At 45.4% G+C, this 7,500-nt stretch overlaps 1 protein-coding gene across 13 annotated transcripts in view; it reads left to right on the top strand.

Moving 5' to 3' along the window:
- LOC105895412 (neurexin-2) overlaps positions 1-7,500 on the top strand; it is a 736,614-nt gene that overhangs the window by 193,674 nt on the left and 535,440 nt on the right. The gene's annotated exons all lie outside the window — the stretch shown is intronic.

The following is a 7,500-nucleotide window of genomic DNA, read 5'->3' on the forward strand; positions in this document are numbered from 1 at the left end:
AAGCATGAAGACAAATGGTGATAGGAACCTTCACTTTAGCCACTGTTTTGTGTGCAAACACACTCACACACACATTTTCTCTCACACACTCGCTCTCTAACACACACATTCGCTCTGTAACACACAAACAAACAATGACACATTGAGCCCACATTCTTACACACATGCATAAACGGATCTCTGATTCTCTCTCTGTCTTTCTAATACTCTACCTCCCTCTCTCTGACACACACACACACACACACACTCACACATGGCTGGTGTTCAAGTGTAGATGTTTGTCGGGTGTGTCTCATCTCTTTAGTAGAATGAGCCTTGCAGATGGAGCGGCTTGGCTATTTCACAGTGCAGTGGCCCTGCCGACACACACATCCTGCTACATCTCACACACACACACACACACACACACACACACACACACACACACACACACACACACACACACACACACACACACACACACATCCTGTTTTACATCACTCAAATATTTATTTACAAGCTTCACTGCAGTTTAATTTTCTCACCATGAACCCTACTATCTCCCTCCAACACCCACACGTACACACACACAGAAAACACATAAACACACACACACACTTGTTCAGGCTCCCACACACATATACACACATGCTCACCCACTCACAGTCGGGCACACTGACATTTATTGATGCAGTCAATCTGTTGCTCTTGTCCTGGTATTTGTGTAGTAATTACGCAGGTGTGAGTTTTATGATAACCTTATGTTTCTTTCTCCTGGCCTTCTCCGGCTGCTTGGCACTGTGTGTGTGTGTGTGTGGGTGTGTGTGTGTGTGTGTGTGTGTGTGTGTCATGATACAGGGACATAAAGATACTCAAAGCCCCACAGCGCCTCCTCCTCACTGACTAGTTGTGCCCAGAGGGAGGTGTTTGGCATTACAGTCATAATGTTACAGCCCATCCCAACTGGCACCAGCCACACTACATAAAGCACGGAAATAGATGCTTTAAGGGACAATATATAGATACATGAAGATAACATCTTCTCCAGGCAACAGCCAATACACACACACAGGCACGCACATACGCACACACACACACACACACACACACACACACACAAACACACACACACACACACACACGCACACACACACATACGCACGCACACAAACAGTAAAACCTTGAGAGAGAAGGTAGATGTGAGGTCCAAGTGCCTCTGCCCTACCCTATCTCTACCCTGCCCTGCCCTGCCTCTACCCTACCCTGCCTCTACCCTACCCTGCCTCTACCCTACCCTACCCTACCCTACCCTACCCTGCCTCTACCCTACCCTACCCTGCCTCTGCCCTACCCTGCCTCTACCCTACCTTGCCTCTGCCCTACCCTACTCTACCCTGCCTCTACCCCCACCCTACCCTGCCTCTACTCTACCCTACCCCTACCCTGCCTCTGCTCAGCCATAGCACCCTTTCTCTAGTTCTGAAGTGGGACGCAACTTTCTCTTCTAAAACACCATATTTCTGTGAGTTAGACAGGCGAGATGAAACGGCTCTGGCTGAGTGAGCAAAGAGTGGGAGTTTTCTGAAGTCCCACCAGGCCAGAACTCTCGAGGGGTGACCGAGTTTAATTTAATTTCTGCTCTGTCCTTGCCAGTATGACGATGTATCTTTTATTTAATCCCCAGCCCTGCTGATTGACAGGCTTAAAGTGTCCCTCTCCCGAGGAGTCAAAGACTTCACTTCTATTTGAATTGATAAAGAACAGAGAGCAAAATAGCCAGGCTTTTTATACATTCAGGCCCTGAAGTCAAGCTCTTTTCAGAAATTGTAAGTGTATTTAAACAAGCTTCTATGACTGCCAGGGCACAAAGAGACATCTGGGACTGGTCCTATGCATTTAAAGGGTATTTTAAGCATATAAGGCTTTATCGATTGGTCCTGACTATTGTCACTTCCAAAAGCAGTCACAAAGTAGTAGTAGTAATAGTTGTAGCAGTAGTAGTAGTATTAGTAGTTATAGTTGTAGTAGCAGTAGTAGTAGCAGTAGTAGATATAGTTGTAGTAGTAGTAGTAGAAGTAATAGTAGTAGTGATAGTAGTAATACATAGTAGCAGTAGTACTAGTAGTAGTAGTAGTAGTAGCATTAGCGGTAGTAATAGTAGTAGCAGTATTAGATATAATTGTAGTAGTAGTAGTAGCATTAGCGGTAGTAATAGTAGTAGCAGTATTAGATATAATTGTAGTAGTAGTAGTAGCTGTAGCAGCTGTAGTAGTAGTAGCATTAGCGGTAGTAATAGTAGTAGTAGCAGTAGTGGCCGTAGCAGTATCCATAAGTAGAAACAGTTTCCAGTATTATTAATGTTACAGTATACGTAGTAGGCACTGTTAGTAGTAGTAGTAGCAGTAGTAGTAGTAGTAGTAGTAGCATTAATATTGCTATTAGCAGTAGTAGTAATAGTAGTAGTAGTAGTAGTAGTAGTAGTAGTAATTGTAATATTGCTATTAGCAGTAGTAGTAGTAGAAGTAGCAGTAGTAGTAGTAGAAGTAACAGTGGTAGTAGTAGTAGCAGTAGTAGTATTAGTAGTAGTAGTAGCAGTAGTAGTAGTAGTAGTAGTAGTAGTGGTAGTAGTAGTAGTAGTAGTAGCAGTAGCAGTAGTAGCAGTAGCAGTAGTAGCAGTAGCAGTAGTACTATTTGAAGTAGCAGTGGTAGCAGCAGTAGCAGCATCCATAATGGAAACAGTTTCCATTCTCATTAAGTGTTACAGTATCCATAGTAGGCACTGTTAGTAGTAGTAGTTGTAGTAGTAGTAATACATTAGCCATTGTAATCGTAATCATCATCATCTATGGTAGTCATGTTTTAGATAAATTATTTTGCTTCTTCAGTGAGGATTTTCCAGATCTGTAAAATGCATATTTGTGTTTTGCTGTTCAGACTCCTATCATAGTTAAAGTTGGGCAAAAAAATACAGAAGCAGTAGGCTCTTTGCAGGAGTCTTGCAGTGCCATAATGAATGCTTTAGAGATTGATGAATGTGTGTGTGTGTGTGTGTGTGTGTGTGTGTGTGTGTGTTTGTGTGTGTGTGTGTGTGTGTGTGTGTTTGTTTGTTTGTGAGTGTGTGAATGTGTCACAGCCGGTGCTGCTTTCTCCTCGTGACAACAACCTCGTATTTAAAACACAAGGTTCTGCGTGCCGGTCCCGCAATCGTAATTGTGTTGTTCTAATGAAATGAGGTGGAGACGTTGTGGTACCACCACAGCTAGAGAACATTAATTCCTCATTACTGTATAAATTGGGTCTCCACCTGTGGTGCTAAACACGGAGCACCAGGATGAGAGGCTGGAGAGCTTCTCTCGCCCTGCAGGATCCAGCCCTCTTCTGGAGGCAAGATGATGTGCCCCGAAACAAACAGTCGTTAGAACAGCTCTCAGCAACAGACGTCGCGTGTGGATTCATACCATCATTAGCGGCAAACACCATATGTGTGTGAGTGAGAGGAGAGAGAGCGCGCAGATATTTTTGGGTTTCGAGGGGAATATTAGACGCTGCCTAAACGGTGGAGGCGAGTCAGTTGCAGCATGAAAATCAGACTGGAAGGGAGAGGGTGGTTTTACCAGTGATGGACACTTACGGAGATAGACATAGTTAGAGTATGGTGAGAAGAGGGTAGAGAGAGGGCGAATAGGAAGGGTGGGGGGTTGAGGTGGTATCAGAAGTGGTAGGGGATCCAATTAAACTAACATGAATGAACCAGCTGAAGGCGCTGGAGGGGAGGTGGGTCGGTTAGGGGAGTGGATGGAGGTGGTTTAAAGGTTAGCCACTTGCTGCAAGGTTGAGTGAGGTTGAGGGCAGTTTGGCTGGAAGGGAGGAGATGGTTCTGCCATTGTGGGACACTGATGTAGTCTGTGTAGCGACAGACTATGGTGAGGAGAGAATTTTTTGAGAATTTGCAAAATTTTTAGATCTGATCACCTGACTACTCTCCATCAGATGTAGGAACGGGTCGTAGATCTGATCACCTGACTGTACTCTCCATCGGTGGTAGGGACGGGTCATAGATCTGATCACCTGACTGTACTCTCCATTGGGTGTAGGGACGGGTCATAGATCTGATCACCTGACTACTCTCCATCAGGTGTAGGGATGGGTCGTAGATCTGATCACCTGACTATACTCTCCATCGGGTAGTACACCTGCAGGGCTGCAGTGCTCCAGCAGCAGGACTGAGATTCCTCGACTTGCTTAGGTTAATGGTTAGGTTAGGTTAATGAATAGATAGATAAACTGGATGGCCCCCCCGTGAAGTCCGCTCCTTGACAAACATACAGATGCCTATCCAAGGCTGAGACAGAGGTGTCATGGGAACATGTTTGTTTTTCCTCTTGAGGTTTTGTTCTCGCCTCATAATGACGACTGAAGACTCACTGAGTGAATGGCAGTGTGCAGGGCTCCCCTCCCTGGTGTGAAAAACACTCAGAGAAAGCCACTTCTATTTCACCCCTTTGTAAACAGGCACCACAAAACATCCTCTTAAACCGTAGGCAGGCTTTTGTGTAGCTCGTGGATTCTGTGACTGTGGATTTAGCTCTGTGTGATGTGCGACAGAGTTCATCGCAGGGTCAACAACACTTTAAATCACCATTGCCATTCATGAATGCTCTTGTGTAGAGATGTGGAGTGGATTCATTTGCTAAGATTTGTGCTAGCGTCTGCTATGAGGGGAATGAGCATCAGTGCCCACATTAGGCGCACAGTGAAAGCAGTGCATCCAGGATATTACACTTGACCAGATTGTCACAGTTTATTTCTTCCAATATAATGGTCAATATAAGAGGTAGCCAGACATGCCATATGTCGTTCTTTTTAAGCCAGGGCTATCCACATCTGCTATCTTTTGATATGATACTACTTGGTTAAGTTTTGTATTAGCCTTCATATTAAGGACAAATCATTTTGCATCTATTACATTGTTATATTTTGACATCTACCTCAAAACATATTAGGATTCAGATATCTATAGACAACAGTGTCTGTAATCTGCTGATCTCAGTGGCATGATGGTAGGACACTCTATGACTTACAAGTGTGTGTGTGTGTGTGTGTGTGTGTATGTTAATGTAAAATAGTACATATTATGCAACAACACTGTGGTTTCAAAACTCACAGTTTGGTAAACACAAAGCAACTTATTCAGGTATGACACAGAGGTGTGAAAATGGGTGAAGAAATTTACCAATGTTCAATATATAACAATGACAAATTGAGACAAAAAACATTTACACGCATGTCTCATAAACCGCATAATGTGGCAGTGGGTTTCGAGCGCTAGACTGATTATTTTCGTTTGGTGAAAATGAACAACTCTGTGGTCTCTGTGGAACAGGCGCAGTGTTAAATGAACAACTCTGTGGTCTCCGTGGAACAGGCGCAGTCTCACATGTTGGCTTCCTGGCTGCTTACTTAGCTGAGCCTTAAAGAGCGTCTCTGTCCCTACAGACCAGCGTTCTGGTCTCTATTATGCTGCAGGAGACCCTTGCCAGTGACATGCCCACAAAACAGCTCTCCCTTGTACACCCCGCACACCCCCCCCCCCGCGCATCTCCTCCCTCCCACCTCTGTTTCTTTCTTCCCTTCTATCTTTCTCCCCTTCTCTCTTTCACTCCCCCTCTCTCTCTCCATCTCTCTCTTTCTCTCTCCCTCTCTCTTTCTCCCCTTCTCTCTCTTTCTATCCTCCTGTCGTCAGTTTTGACAGATGATGACGCCTACAAATGGCCCAGTGTAAACATTTCATTCTCTCCTCCCTCTGCATAAGCCCCCCCCCCTCCTGTAGAGGCCTATGGGTGTGTATTTAAAGCCTTGTGTAAAGGCCATTGACAGCCTATGATTTGTGCATATGGCTGGGCTTGTGCTGGTTAGAGTGAGTGTCAATACTATTCGACTCCGCCAGCCAGATGCCACTAATGCATGGCCTTCTGTTTATGTGGCTCATTGGCCCAGTTTGCTGAGGTGATCGATGGATTGAGTGTGTGTGTGTGTGTGTGTGTGTGTGTGTGTGTGTGTGTGTGTGTGTGTGTGTGTGTGTGTGTGTGTGTGATTATACAACCAGCCGGGAGCTTTGACCGATGGGCCTCATAATCTCTGAGGCTGCAGGAAGGTCACACTCTGGGCAAGGGTTGTGTGTGTGTGTGTGTGTGTGTGTGTGTGTGCGTACATGTGTCTGCTAGTGTGCAGGTTCCATGCACCCCATATGCACCCCTTCCCCATCAACCCCAGTGGAACACTCACTTGTGATAGTCCTTTAAATGTGTGTCTCTTTGTCCTCTGTGTCCTAATGGAGACCTACCGGTACAGTGCTGAGGACGCACACACTGACCATGGGGTCTCTCTCTCTCTCTCTCTCTCTCTCTCTCTCTCTCTCTTTCTTGTTCTCTCACCCCTAACCACACCGTGTTGCCTGTCTAAGACACAGGTGCCGACACACAACCCCTTGCTCTGATAGCGGGGCTGTGGAACACCCCCCCCCCCATTCATTCATATTTAATCAATAGGAACTAGTAGTCTAACGGGGTAGTTATCCCCCTACCTGTATTCTCTCTCCCTCTCTCTCTCACTCTCCCCTCTTTCTTTTCCCCGCTTCGGTTGCTATGGTGAATTATTGAAGTGCTTTAAATTCTTCTATGGCCTCTATATTATTACAGGGACTGCAGAAACACCCCACATACATTATGTATGTGACTGAGAGTGGAGAGATGTGTGTGCATGTGTGTGTGTGTGCGTGTGTGTGTGTGTGTGTGTGTATTAGCCTTCCCTGGGAATTATCGTTCCACACATTTGCAGACAAATGTATTTACAAATGGCTCTGGTCCTCCTTCGGTCACACACGTGTGAACTGTCGCCGTGGCAGGGATTTGTGTGTGTGTGTGTGTGTGTGTGTGTGTGTGTGTGTGTGTGTATGTGACCATGTGTATGCATGGGTGTGTGACCGTGCATGTGTGAACTTTTGTGTGTATGTGAGCATATGTGTGTGTGTGTGTGTGTGTGTGTGTGTGTGTGTGTGTGTGTGTAAAGATGTGTATTGAAATGCTAATCTGTACTGCCCTGAGATGAGTGCGATGGCTGAAACAAGCTGAGACTTCTCACTGTGCTACAAATGTGTGGAGCAAATTGAGCAACGAGGCCGTACGCGACGAGAACAAACTCATTTTTATTGCACTCTATGTAGATCAGGACGGGTGTTAACTGCTCTAGTGAACCCGTCCTCTCTGAAAATAGACAGATAGAATGCTAAATGGACTGCCTTTATGTAACTCCCGTGTACTTACTGTAGCAGTGCAGATGTCTTAAAGGGAATGCCTTAAAGGGAATGCCTTAAAGGGAATGCCTTACATTCCCCTGCTGATGAGGGAGGTGGTCACGCTCCTTAGAAGCATTTAGTTTAACATTAACATTTATGCCGTTGGCAGATGCTTTTATCCAAAGTGAATATGTACACACACACACACACACACACACACACACACA

The sequence above is a fragment of the Clupea harengus genome, chromosome 18 (assembly GCF_900700415.2).
Source record: "Clupea harengus chromosome 18, Ch_v2.0.2, whole genome shotgun sequence".
NCBI classification, from domain to species: Eukaryota; Metazoa; Chordata; class Actinopteri; order Clupeiformes; family Clupeidae; genus Clupea; species Clupea harengus.